The sequence below is a fragment of the Acanthochromis polyacanthus genome, chromosome 24 (assembly GCF_021347895.1).
Source record: "Acanthochromis polyacanthus isolate Apoly-LR-REF ecotype Palm Island chromosome 24, KAUST_Apoly_ChrSc, whole genome shotgun sequence".
Classification (NCBI taxonomy): domain Eukaryota; kingdom Metazoa; phylum Chordata; class Actinopteri; family Pomacentridae; genus Acanthochromis; species Acanthochromis polyacanthus.
This window is the reverse complement of record NC_067136.1, coordinates 385,046-398,830: the sequence shown is the minus strand read 5'-3', so window position 1 is coordinate 398,830 and position 13,785 is coordinate 385,046. Positions and strand designations below refer to the sequence as shown.

The 13,785-nt window shown below is 39.4% G+C and overlaps 1 protein-coding gene and 1 long non-coding RNA gene across 3 annotated transcripts in view; one reads left to right on the top strand and one right to left on the bottom strand.

Annotated features, from left to right (window-relative positions):
- LOC127532610 (high affinity immunoglobulin epsilon receptor subunit alpha-like) overlaps positions 1-13,785 on the top strand; it is a 175,850-nt gene that overhangs the window by 132,121 nt on the left and 29,944 nt on the right. The gene's annotated exons all lie outside the window — the stretch shown is intronic.
- LOC127532643 (uncharacterized) lies at positions 8,558-10,447 on the bottom strand. Its single transcript, XR_007940172.1, has 2 exons — positions 10,346-10,447; positions 8,558-9,599 (listed from the first exon to the last, which is right to left on the bottom strand). It is a non-coding gene; the product is annotated as an uncharacterized LOC127532643 (long non-coding RNA).

Here is a 13,785-nt window from a genome sequence, read left to right as displayed (position 1 = left end):
CGGGATGCTCCTGTATCGCTGGGTTGGGACGGTCCTGCAGTCACACTGCTGCGATATTATGGACGGTATGTTGATTTGAATAAAACTTTATTTGATTCATGTATATACGATGTGGCTGTGCAAACGGAGGTTGGTATTGTCATTTCTGAAACAGCTCCTGCGGTTTACTGTGTTATTAGCCCTGTCACAAGCTAATGCTAATTCCCTGGAGCAACAAAAAACTGATTCTGACCAAACCGCAGTCATAACAACGTTTCAAAATAGCAGAGAGTATCTTTTTACCTCACTGATGGCACAGCTAGGTCTTTAGTGGAAACTGAACTTTGGTAGAATCGCTGTAGCTGCGCTGACAGTGACCGATGCGAGCTGTATGTTTACATAGCCATGAGCTGGACCGCAGCATTCAGATCTAACCTTTCCGTGCTCTAAACAATTCTGAGAGGGAGAAAGCTTCATCTTTCCCCAGTTGTTGTGGCACCCACGGACAGCGCAATTGATGCCAAACATGATAAAATCGCTAAAAAGAACAGTTAAAAGTAGCTACAGTAGCGAGAGGACTCGATGTTGTTGTAGTGCGAAGACGGTCAACCGGAAGTCGATCTCAAAAATGGCGCCGCCCTGCCTCACTTCCTGAATAAGGTGAATACTCAGAGGTACAACAGGAAGGGGGATGGGCACGTCTATGTCATGACTGAAAAAGAAACAGAAAGAGAGCTCCAACACCCACAAAATTTTAAAAAATGATATGAATGCACATATCTCAGTCATATATCTTTATTTTGTATTTTTACATTTGATTTTCATTCACATTTCTTTCTACACCTTACGAGACAGAAAACACACCAGGACTCCTCCTGGATGTTCCTTTTTTAATAATTCTACAGTCAGTCTGAGTCAAAGAACAACACAAGAGAACAATGATGGAGATGGAAACAACACAGAACCATCAATAACCATGAAACAACCGGATCTATTGATGAATGTACACGTAGTTCTGTACCATGAACTCATGATTTAGACTGTCTTAAGGACATAAAGACCTGGATGACCTGTAATTTCCTGCTACTAAATTCAGACAAAACTGAAGTCATTGTATTTGGCCCCAAACATCTTAGAAACTCTCTTTCAAAGCATACAGTTTCTCTGGATGGCATTAGATTGGTCTCCAGTACTACTGTGAGGAACCTCAGAGTTATCTTTGACCAGGACATGTCCTTTAACTCACACATTTTTCCACCTGAGAAATATTGTAAAAATCAGGAACATCCTGTCTCAGAGTGATTTGTTACTTCCTGCAGCCAGAGTACTGACGGGAATTAAAGAGAGATCATATTTCCCCTATACTTGCTTCTCTTCACTGGCTTCCTGTTAAATCCAGAATAGAATTTAAAATCCTTCTTCTGACATATAAAGCTCTTAATAACCAATCTCCATCATATCTTAAAGATCTGATAGTACCTTATTATCCTAGTAGAACTCTTCGCTCTCAAACTGCAGGCTTACTTGTTGTTCCTAGAATTTCTAAAAGTAGAATGGGAGGCAGAGCCTTCAGTTATCAGCTCCTCTCCTGTGGAACCTGCTCCCAGTTTGGGTTCGGGAGGCAGACACACTCTCTATTTTTAAGACCAGGCTTAAAACGTTCCTTTCTGACAGATCTTATAGTTAGGGCTGACTGGGTGATCCTGAGGGGGTCAGCTGGAGTCTTCCTCTTGGAGGTCCCTTCGTTCTGCCCCTAGTCATGCTGCTATAGGCCTATAGGCTGCTGGGGGACTTCTCTTGACGCACTGAGCCCTTCTCTATCTACCTTTACATTTAATATGTATACCGTTATTGCAGTACATTCACTCTGTTTCCCCCTGTGCTATTTCTCCGAGTGTCCCTGGTCCCAGAGCTGGATGCTTCAGATCTGTGGTCGATGTTCCACCAGCTGGTCCAGTCTCCATCATGTCCACTGTGGGATGCTGCTGCTGACCTTCCTCCAGTTCACTGCTTCCAGCTGCCCATTTCCACTATCTACTCTGCATCACCCTCACTTTACTTGACATGCTCTTTTACATATTTTTGAGTTTTCTACCAGCTATATATGTTGTAGATTTATGACCAGAGCTGTACATCATAACAGTAAACTATGAATCAGTTTACATGTTAGCTTCTACTTTATCCAACTGTGTGTTTTATATTCCCTGTTCCTCTTCCCCTCTCTACCTCTACCTCTTCTGTTCCTCTCTACCTCCTTCTAGCAGCAGATGTTCCTCCACATATAGATCCAGGTTCTGTTCCAGGTTTCTTCCTGTTAAAGGGTGTTTTTCTGCCTCCGTCTCCTTAGGGCTGCTCTGAGGCTTCTGTAAAGCATCTACCCACATAGCAGAGAAATGTGGCCCACATCTGGCTTGAAGCTGGCACAGGTGGCATGCAGTCGGCACTGGCATAAGGCATGTGAACCAAACATGGCCCAGATGTGGCAGAGGTGGCACCTTCTGTAAGGTGGCAAACCAAATGTGGGCCAGATGTTGAGTTTAGTATGTGGCCCTCATATCAAATTTGAGCTGTGGGCCACAGGTGGCATTCAGCTGGCACCACTTTAAGGTGGCAAAAAAGATGCGGGCCAGATGTTAAATTTCAACCCGGTCTCACGGGGATTCGTGAAACTGTCACGTAAGTTTTAGTTTCGGTTTCGTGCACACCAACACGATTTCGTCATGTTTTTCGTGCCGCTCACCACAAAACGAAACCCGCTGTGGTAATCACATCTGAAAGTGGTTTATACCGGCGGATTCATGACGATCTAAGCTGTCCATCGGCGTATACTGCTTGTGTGATCGTGTTTGCGGCCGCCGGCCGGCCGCCGGCCGCCAGACATTCTTTAAATTCCTATGCAAATTGGTAAGTGTACCACCGGCTTATGGTTAGGTTTGGGTTAGGGTTGGGGTTAGGGTTATGGTTAGGGACGATGTCATGCAAAATATAGCGTTGGATTCGCCACGGTTTTACATTAAAAATATAATCTACCCATTCTTTTGAAATATGTTCTGAGTGGCACGAAAAGTCCGCCGTTTAAAATACATTGGTGTGCATTTCGTGGTGAGCGGCACGAAAAACATGATGAAATTGTGTTGGTGCGCACGAAACCGAAACAAAAATTTACATGACAGTTTCACGAATCCTCGTGAGATCGGGCTGTAAATTTAGTATGTGGCCCACACATCACATTTGAACTGTGGGCCACATGTGACCTGGGTCTGTTGTTCTTGCCAAGATGGTTGTTCGTACCAAATGAAAACAAATTAAATATCAAGTATGAGTGTGTTAGATGTCAGAGTCTGGTGTGTGTGTGTGTGTGTGTGTATGTGTGTGTGTGTGTGTGTGTGTAGTGAGAAATTACTGTGTGTGTGTGTGTGTGTTTTCAGTGTAGCCTTGGAACCGTATACAGTGCCTCATCTTTTTTTGTGACTGCATAATAATAATAATAATAATAATAATAATGAAATGTGTTATTGCATTGGCATATCCCTAAACTGGCATTTAAATGCTTAAAATTATGAGCATTACTTCACATTTGGTATACAGTGAACCCTCGCTATAACACGGTTCACCTTTCAGGGCTTCGCTGTTTCACGGATTTTTTTAGGGCAGTTTTTTATGCTTTTTTTAAACAGTGCATTGTGTTCTGCATCCTGATTGGCTAAGGGACTGACCAACGTGAACAGTCTCCGTGCCTGGTCTCCTCTGCCATACAGACCAGCGCTGCCTGCTGTGGAGTGCTGGATCATTTCTCTCCTTGGTCTCCATGTAGTGAGACACCCTGAAAGGCGGAGCCGACAGAGCAGCCTTATTCTTTTCCCCCGCCGTCAACCAGACAGTGGACGTGGTCCCCAGCCGTCTCTGGCCACCGCAGCCGCGTTCCCCAGGAGACGAGCACTGGCGCGAGCCTTCCCCACCCCCGACTGCTCCATTTGATTCAGCCGGCCCGCTCTCTGAGGCAAGAGTACCGCCGCGGCGTCCACCTGGCTGCAGCTGCAGCGCTCCCCCAAGTGCAGTATTGTATAATATCTGTAAAAAATAAAGCTGACTACTTCACGGATTTCGCATATCGCGGGTTCATTTTGGAACGTAACCCCCGCGATAAACGAGGGTTCACTGTACATGATGAGAACTGGGGTCAAAACATTTTTTTTCCACTTTTTGATTCTGTTTTGTTTATTAATGAACCAGTGACCTAAAGTCTACAAGAACAAATCTTTATATTTTGAGGAATGGTGTAACAAGGATTGTTTGGGTGAGACAATTATTCAACAGCAGTGGTGTTTTAGTTTCTTATGGAGAACTTCTTCAACACAGTCAGATTCCAATAATTCCTAAACAGTTAGCAATAGTCTTCAATGTAATTCCTTCTGGCCTATCCTGTTCAAGAGTTGTATGTCTATCTTTGTTCATAATATCTATCATGTTGATGTAACTGATTCTTCCATCGGTGAAATTTGTCTGTCAGTAAGAACTAATGTGGCTGTTAAAGGGGCTAAGCCAAAGCTTTAAGTCACTGAGAGCTCCCAACCGGGAATCATAAAAACGTAACTGACACGCTTAATAACCGTACTAATAAATGAATGTCCAACTCGTTTTAACTTGCCTTCTACACAGTGTCTTTATTGGCTTTCCAAAAAACTCCAAAGCGCACAAGCTCCCATTCATAAGTTGTCTTTCATGGTTCGGCATTCCGCGTACAGCATTCCGCGGTCAAAAACTGATTTGTCCCTTCCGGCTGGAAACTCTACCTGGCCACAAAGGTTCCTACCTTTTATAGGCAAAATTGACAATCAATTGCGAGTACTGACACCAATATAATTACAGTAATTCCAAATCTGCTCCTACAGTGGCCCATAGAAGTACATGTTACTCAGGTTACGTAGAATCAGTTTCTCCCATGTTATCTTTAGTTTCATCCATAATCCTTCAGAAAAGAACAAACCTCTGGTCAGAAAAGGACCTGGCAACAGGTGAAAACAAAATGTCAAAATGTTCTGCAGTCTGGTAAGTGTATCCTAAGGGAAATGATCAAATTAGGTGATAGATTTGTTTTCTGCATGACAGTAAATTTCTGTAAAATTTTATTGCTCAACAAAAAAGCACATAGCACGGGGGATGGCCCACGAAGTCAAGACTTGACCCCAGCAGAGGAGATTGTAATCGATTTGAATAAAAGGAGGTCAGTGATGGACACAGCTGTGCTTTTGGAGCCACCAGAAGTAACAACTGATTGAAATTACAGGCCAGATGAATGAATAGAAGAATTGTTGAAGCTAAAAAGTAAAGTCAAAATGACTTAAAACCATTTAGATCCAACAGAAAAGTCATCACTTTCTTTGCCTTTTTTAACCCTTAGGGCCCTAGGGGGGTTTAGGTCCGTTTTTGACTAATTCTGCTTTTACCTCTATATTTCACCTTAAAAGCTGTTGAGCTTGCTTTGCTTGGTATCTTTTTTTTCAGCACAACCTCACCTGTGTGATTCTATAATTATTTATACATTTTGATATAATGTATGGACACACTTGACCTAAAATTGCAGAAAAAACACAAAGTCTGAGTAGAAAAAAAGTTAGATTTTTTTGCTGTGGACACCATAAACGTGTAATGAATCTTTTTCAGAACTTACAATGTAAATGTAAATTGTTTGTCATAAAATAATGTACAAATTTAGCAGTTAACACAGTTATATACCACTATTTGCACTAAAATGGAGGAATTTTTTTAGGTGTTTTTGCACAACTATTTACAAAATCATGAGGAGTCACAATAAAATTTTACATAAATGAATTTGTAGTATTCCAAAAAGCTTTTTCTGTCTGCCATAATCTCTACAATGACAAAAACAATGGAACAGTCTTTAGGACCATGGGGAGAATCCAGAGTCCTGGTGTTCTCCATTGCTAGAATATGTTTATTATGAATGTTATTATTATTGTTGTTGTTTTATTATTATTATTTTATTTTTACTACAATTATTATTATTATTGTTTTATTATTATCATTATTATTATTAATAGTAGTAGCAGTAATATATTACATCTGAAACAAAATCTTCATTTTCTGTGCATCTTTGGTGTCCAGCAGAGAGTGATCTGTGGCCAAAGCCAGTGAAGGACGTGCTGCTCTCCCAAAGAGTTATAACTATCACCTGACTAAAAAAATAATTTAAAAAAAATGATAGAAAGTTCCAAATCCACACTTTGGCCATCTGTCCTCTGTGTATTTCTAGAACATTCCACTCTCTTACTATGAACACAGAGACTGGGGGCGTGTCTGTGGGCGTGTCTGTGGGCGTGTCTGTGCGGGCGCTCCCTGTCAGAGCGTCTCTGTCACTCAGCTCCAAGTTTCTCAGTCACCTTTGGGGAAATCCAGTTCGCGTTTTTACTCCAGAGAACGCCAGGTTTGTGAAAATCTGGTCCACGCATTCCTTCCTACACCAAGCATAACTTAGGGTGACCATATTCTGTTTCTCTGAAAAGAGGACACACTTCCAGCTCGCACGTGAAAAATTTTCAGTCCCCCCCCCCCCCCCCCCCCCCCCATTTTTAGGGGTTTTCCATGGGTCAGGGGGCTTTCTGTGCTTCAAACTCAGTTAAACAGATATTCTGAATTCCCCAGAAAAGAACACTTTACCTGGATATACAGAAAAATAGCCCAAAACACTCACAAACAGTTGCTTTATAAATAATATATTTATTAATTTAAACCAATTCTCCTAAACAATATAATCAGTCACATACAAATATAGCATGCTCTAGTCTTTAATAGTTATTGACTCAAGTTGTGTAGGAACACATGTATTCAGATGTTTAACAAAATAAGAAATAATCATCTCTCTTAAGTCTGACACTTACACCTTAGTTAGGAAAAGTGAGGTAGAGTAGCATTCTTCAAAATAACCTTCCAATTATCAATTATGTAAAAATAGAAATAATGCCTCAAAATATTAAACAAAAAGAAAAAAGAGAGGTAGCCTATTTTTCAATGTTCAGTTAGCCCATTCTTCAAAATAATGTGTCTAATGGGTCCGTGTATATTTTGGTAATTGGATTTTCCGTTCTAAAGCAGGTATTGAAAAACAAAAAACGAGTGGTTATTTGATTTTCGTTTTCAAAGGCAAAAATTAAAATTGAAATACAAGGCGTTTTTCCTTTTCACGATCAAAAATGGATATACGAATTTTAAAAAATGCTTTGATTTTCATTTTTTATTTACGATAACAAAAAATAAAATAAGTAAGAGACAGAAACGAAAAAAGGTCCGTTTTATCGTTTTCTGAGACCGGAAGTGGTCATCAGCAAGGGTGGAGCCAAACAGAGTACGGTGCATAGACTGTAAATAAATGGGTTTTTTTTGTTGTTTGTTTTCATGATCAAAATGAAAGATGAAGTGGCCGATCTTAAAATAAATCAATATCGATTTTTTTATTTATTAAGTTTTGCGACGCAAGGGGGCGTGGTTACCTGATTGACAGTTCGTCTGGAACGACTGACAGTCTGGAGGATTAATTCTGATATGGTCACTGGTGGTTTATCGGTGAAGAAGCAGAACCTTTTCCACAGACACTTTCCCTGCCTGTTGGCTTGTTTTAACCATTTTGCTACCTTCGGCTGATTCTACCAGCAGACACTGAAAGTTCGGTAAGTAGGCTAAATGTTTATTTTCTTATCAGTGCCGCTTTTAATGCACTTCATATGCAACTTTCGTGTCAGATATAATGTGTGCCATGCAGTCCAGATGTTGGTGGAGTTTATTTCTTTGTGTATTGACAAGAGAAGAGAGTTAGCATCCAGTAAATATTAGCATTAATATAAATTAGTGATGCTAACCGAGCGAGCTGCTCAGTCGTAGCCTGATTAAACCTAGTGTAGCATTAAGCTAACGATGTTTGCATTGTGTTTTATGGAAACAGCTGAAGTGTGTCGTGTTAGTGTAATGTGGTACATTTAGTTAATAAAACTGTGTGGAGACGCTGGTTCACATTAATGTAACGTTTAGAAAACCTAAATGTGATTCAAACAGTAAGGTTAAGGTTCTGTGTTGTCAGTAGTCCTAAATATCTGCTGAGTCTCTGAAGTTAAACTGGAGAAAACAGTAAATCTACTCTCTAATGATTAACATTGTTTAATGACTGATTCACATGTTGTAGTACGTCTTAGTGCAGATTAGAAAAATAACCTCCCAGAATATGTCCAAAATAATGATGAACACTACAGTTAATACATTTAAACTGCAGCACAGATAAGCTGGATAATAAAATCCTCTCCTAAAGCTAAAGTGACTGCAGGTCTTTCTGTCGTTCAGTGCTTGGAAAACTATATGAAATAGGAAATCTTTCCAGGGTCACTTTAAAATGAACCTCTGCTGTTGCTGCTGATACTGTGACATCTCTCTTCATCTCAGGTGTCTCATGTTCACTGTGAGGATCTTCTGAATGAAGCCAACAGAAGGAAAACCTCATCTGGTTGTGAAGGAGACTGAATGGACGACATCCTCAGTGAACCACTTCCTGTTTAGCTTTCACTGACAGACCAACTCTTTCAGCAGTTTATTATTCTCTGTTCTTAGTATTCACATATTCTATTTATCACCTTTAACTTCATCTCTGCTGCTGTAGCAGAAATACAACAGGGTTTCTGCAGAACATTAATAGTCATTAAGTTGATTTTGCAGAAATTAAGGCCTTAAATGACATTAAAAATCATTACATTTGATTCTCGGTGGCATTAAAATTTCTTTCTGCAGTTTTCAAGAAAATAATTGACAATAATATATTTATAGACTGCGATTTGTCAGATATGTGCATCTGTGTAAACATGCCAAAGCATTGAGATAATTGTTCCAGCCGGGTGGGTACAATTTCTAAAAACTGCATGTTTTTAAAGTGGCTGGCAGGCTGGACCAGGCTGGGAAATGGGGAAACACAAATTCCAGCAAAAATGGCTGAAAAACATGGATTTCAGAGAATGACTGCAGCCCGTTGGTGTTCATGGGTGGTTCCCAGATTCAGAAATAGTCAAATGTAGGGTTTTCATATAAAAATCATCTTTTACAAAAAAAAAAAAACAAACCCGTGTAATTTGAGTTCATGGTCGTGGCATTAATTTTTTTTACAGTATAGCATAAAAATGGCATTAAAAAGCATTAAATTTGACTGGTTGATATCTGCAGAAACCCTGTACAATGTTATTTATAGCGGATATGCAGCATTAAAACATCAACACATTCAGCTCAAGAGCTTCATTATTTCCTTCATTGCACATTTAAAAACTGCATTATTTAACAATTGTGAACTGTAAAGATGTGTAAACACGTAATAAATGGATGAAATAAATAATGTGTTGCTGACAGTGAAGTGTAAAAACTGAACAGTCACAAGACAAGTTGTATTATGAAGAGAGGAGCTTAATCTGCAGCATCATTGTTCTTAATGGAAGCATGAGGAGGAGGACATCAGTGCTGCTCTTCCTCACAGTGATGGAGAGAAGACTGCTCAGACAACCACAGCTGGATGTTCACGTTCTCTGTAGCTCTCAGTCCATCAGATCAGATGTTCCCAATGATCCAGACCAAGGCTGGAAGGAAAAGACACGAACAGTGAGAAGAAGCTCTCCAAGGTTCTTTCAGTCCAACTGCTGGAACTTTAAATATCAGAATGAACACATCAGGGTACGAATGAAACACAACAGAGTGTTGTATTTTGTCCTACTTTCTAATCTTATAGAAATGTTTGTTTTCCTGGTTGAGGCCAAAGAGCATTTTACTGCCTTAGATGGACAATAAAGTTTATTATTTTTATTCTAATGTAGCATTAGCATTAACATGAGCTTCACAGTTATCTGACCGTACACTGTTGTATGAACAGAAGCTGTTAAATAGAGTCTGAAGCAAAGAACAGATATATTAACTCAGAACTGAACTGTTCTTCATTCATTGAACTGAGAGATTAACATTCATCAGAGTTCTGTGGAGGAACGTTAACACAGATTAATTTCTATCTGCTGATCATTAATGAACTGCGCCTCGAAACAGCAGTTTCCCTTATGACTGATCTATTATGATTGATCAGCTGTGACCTTCAGGACACTTAGCTACACCTAATAGATAACACTGACTAACCGGGATTAGCCTCATTGTAAATACAAAGTTAGGAAACATAAATTGAGATTTATAGAACGACTTTAAAACACGATGTTAGAACAAGTTTATATCAGAGGTTACAGTCTGATGGTAACTTACAGTAACTTCACTGCTTTATATGTGACATTGTCCAGAAGTAGAGAAGAGTGCAACTAGTTACAAAGTTGACTTTAACACTTACCTGTAGAGTTTATCTCCACTTTTGGAAGCTAACGTTGTTAGCAGCAGCGGTAGCAGCGTCCATAAACAGCAGAAGCCGGTAAATGTGGGCGGGACAGAGTCTCCTCGGCTCTGATTCAATCTGACCACCCTTGCTGATGACCACTTCCGGTCTCAGAAAATGAAAAACGGTTCTTATTTCGTTTCTGTCTCTGACTTATTTTATTTTTTGTTTTTGTAAATAAAAAATGAAAATCAAAGCATTTTTTAAAATTCGTATATCCATTTTTGATCGTGAAAAGGAAAAACGCCTTGTATTTCAATTTTAATTTTTGCCTTTGAAAACGAAAATCAAATAACCACTCGTTTTTTGTTTTTCAATACCTGCTTTAGAACGGAAAATCCAATTACCAAAATATACACGGACCAATTCCTTACCATCGTTGGTATGAAACTGTTGTCGCTATTCAACTGTTGTTGCTATTATCTATGGTTAATCTCACTAAGTTTTAATACTTGTCATGCATTGCCTATTTAATGAATAACTTATGTTTATAGATAACTAGCTTATTTTGAATTCCTTGTCTTTATTTATAGGAAGTGAAAAATTTGAATTTAAGTAAAGGGGACGGGGGTGGGATTAAATAAGTTTTCTTCCTCCCACTCCCTTTCAGGCATCAGATCCTACTGTATGTAACACCGACTGTAGCTTTGTAGCTGCTGTATGGAAATAACTATATCTGTATGCATAAAATGCGATTCTATTGTATATACTTGCCTGAAATGAAATTTAAAAAAAAAAAAAAAAAACTGTAGTGAAGGTTGAACAGAATAAACAGAACTTCTACTGATAGAATGAACTGAGTTACTTCACAGAAATGACTGTTTATCCTGTTACAGACTGGAAATAAGGAACTTTACTGTAAACAATGAACTTTACTGCTGTTTTTGCACTTCGGTTCATTATAACGTCTGTAAATATATGTAGAGTTTTAAAGCTGGTTTCTTCTCTGCAGAAGTGATAATAAAGGTTGTTTCTCCAGATTCTGATCCTGCTGCTTCATGTCTGACTACAACCTGTTGAACTGGTTCACAACAAACTCAGACCAGGGGCCTGTTTCACGAAGCAGGTTTAGTGAAAACTCTGAGTTTGTTAACCCTGAAATGAGGAAAACTCAGAGTTTTCCGTTTCATGAAGCGAGGTAACTCTAACCAGGGAATGCGGGGTAACTCCAGCCTGTTTCACAAAGAGGGGTAACTTCAACTCTGGGTCAGTTACCGCAGTAACAAACTCTATGACTCTAACCTGGTCACCAGCAGGTTTATCTGAGAAAACCTCCAGTTTCTCTCCGTCTCCGCCCTCTTTCAGCCACACACTGTTTCATTTCCTCATTCATTCAGTCAGTAAGCGAGCAAGTTTTGGCGTAGAACAGCTTTTATTAACGATCCAGTGGATAAAGGAGCAGCATTACTGCACAGATAATTAAATATTCGTCGGTAGATTGTTATCAGACCGAGCATAAATGTTCTCGCATTTCTGGACAATTATCTGTTTGAGCGGTACCGTTTCGTAATCGTTTCAAGTCCATAATCTACATAAACAACAGCGACTGGCTGTTAAATATCATACAAACCATCAGCTGTCCTTCACAGCAGGTCAACTGGGCTTCCTGTCATCAGGGTAAACATTGTCTCATCACTTATTTAACATGTAAACACTGAAGAGTCACGTGTTCCATGTTCATCTTTCACTTGTGTTCTGTGGAAACAGAAAGTTCCTCGTTCGTCACATTTAGGTTGTTGTGTTTCTCCATAGATCTGATTAGTGTAGAAAACATCCAGACTGTAGTTTACCAGAACTTCCTGCTGCTCTGTAGAATCTGTTTCTACAACCAGAGACTTTAGAGACAGTCTGTCTGAACACAGATCATGTTCCTCTGGACACACCATGCTAAAGATAAAGATAGTTTAAGTTTATTCTGAAAGTTTAAGTCTTCTTCCTGTAGTTCACAGACATGAAGAAGCAGTTTGCTGTTTTCAGACCTCATTAACTCTGCTGGATGAAGACTGTTTTATTGATCACACTGATCTGTGCAGCAGGAGAACCAGCTCTGGAACCTCATTAAATGTTTTGAATTTCAAATGTGGATGCAAAGTTTCTGATTCGTTGGTCTCCTTGTCTATTATCCTCTTTCTGCCTCAGGACTCTGACAGTCTGCCAAGATAAACAGATAAACCACACCTTAGTTTGTGATGAAGTCAAAATGAAACTGATCTGTGAGTTCAGAGGATTTTCTCTGTCAGGTTGAATCATCTTCTAAAAACTGTAAATAATCAGAGATGAATGAAGACAGAGAGCAGCAGCCTCCATCTTTACTGAGCAGAAACCACAGCAGGAAAGTTTAACGTTGCTTCTTTCAAACATCCACTTACAGAGAATTCATCAGAGACCAGATTTGCTGCAGGTCATAAAGCAGGTCTGTCTGAAAGGACTTCCTGTACGAGTCTCTTCCTGCAGAGGTTTTCTTCATGAACATGTAGCATCCATCCCATGTAGCCTGTAGCAATACTGCAAAGGCCCTGGAATTCCTGAGCTGATCAAAACTCAGATAAGCTCTCTCTCTCTCCAGCACTGACCAACACCCATCTCTATAGGAGGATTGAGACATTTGTATTTCTGTAGGTTTTCATTCACAGAAGGATGGAGCTCCTGTGAACATTTAAACCCCTGGAATAACTTCTTCTTTTTAAAAGACAATGACTTTCAATTATATGCTATGGATGTTTGTTTAATGAACTTTCATGCTAAAATCCCTTTTCAGCTGTAGGAGACCCTCAGCCGGAGACGTCTCTGCATTCCACAGATCAGATAACAAGTCGTAAAACTTTATGGCTGAAGGCTGGAGTCACCCTCTCACTCTCTTTAACTGAAACAAAGAGACTGGAACTGAACTTAAAAACCTTGCCAAATTAATATTTCTGGAATGTATTTTGTGTTTACAGAATTACCAGTGTCAGTGGAAATCATTCATCATTAACATATCCGAAAATCAAGATTCTATCTTTCACAGAAGTCTAGATACTAATTTGTGATGTTTAATCATTTCTTCCCCAGGATACTATGATTTTGGACTGAATTCCCTTATTAATCTCTGAATTTCCTCTCCATTTAGGTTGAATGATGACCATTGTATTTACCTGTTACCAAATCTCTGACTTGTTGTTATATTTTCACTGTGATGCATATTTTTAATGTCATAAACATAAACATATAGTTATGAATGAAATGATTCACATCATATGAACATATGTATTAATCTACACATTTCACTTTCACACAACTGAATATGGTGGGATAGACAGATCGTGTTTTGCACGTTTAATATCATATTTTAATCCATTCTGGACTCCTCTTTCTTCTCTATTTTGTGAGAACAAAGACATTCCAAATTCCACCAGACT